The sequence below is a fragment of the Triticum dicoccoides genome, chromosome 5A, assembly GCF_002162155.2.
Source record: "Triticum dicoccoides isolate Atlit2015 ecotype Zavitan chromosome 5A, WEW_v2.0, whole genome shotgun sequence".
Lineage (NCBI taxonomy): Eukaryota > Viridiplantae > Streptophyta > Magnoliopsida > Poales > Poaceae > Triticum > Triticum dicoccoides.
In genome coordinates, this window is record NC_041388.1 from 393,458,260 (window position 1) to 393,458,901 (window position 642).

Consider the following 642-nt stretch of genomic DNA (forward strand, 5'->3'; position numbering starts at 1 on the left):
GGCATTGGTCACGGTTGGTGCCACGAACCGTGACCAATGCCCCCTTTAGTCCCGGTTGGTGCCACCAACCGGGACCAATGGCCTTGTGCTGCCCCGCGCCCAAAAGTTTAGTCCCACCTTGCTAGTTGAGAGGGCTCGAGAGTGGTTTATAAGCGCTGCTGCGCCCATCCTCCCGAGCTCCTCTCAACAGCAGGCTTTCGGGCCTAATCTGTCACTGCAATGCATGTGGGCCTACTGGGCCTGCTGCGGGCCTGAATCCTGGCCCATGATAGGGTTTCTAGTCGTATTCAGGCCGTGGTGGCCCAGTAGGTGGCATGTTTTTGTTTTTTTGTTGCTTTATTTATTTTATTTTGTTTTTTGCTTTATTTTTTAATTCTTTATGCTTTTAGTTTTAGAAAAATTATAAACTTTTTGTTAATGCCATTAGTTTTCAAATTTGAAAATAATTTTGTAGTTTTTTTGTTTTCTTTGTTGCTTTATTTATTTTATTTTGTGATTAAATTTACTATAAAAATAGTTTTTTCCTGTTTTTTTGATTTGTTTTTTGCATTATTTATTTTCTTTTGTTTTTTGCTTTAATTTTTAATTCTGTTTGCTTTTAGGTTAGCAAAATTATAAACTTTCTGTTAGTGCCATTAGTTT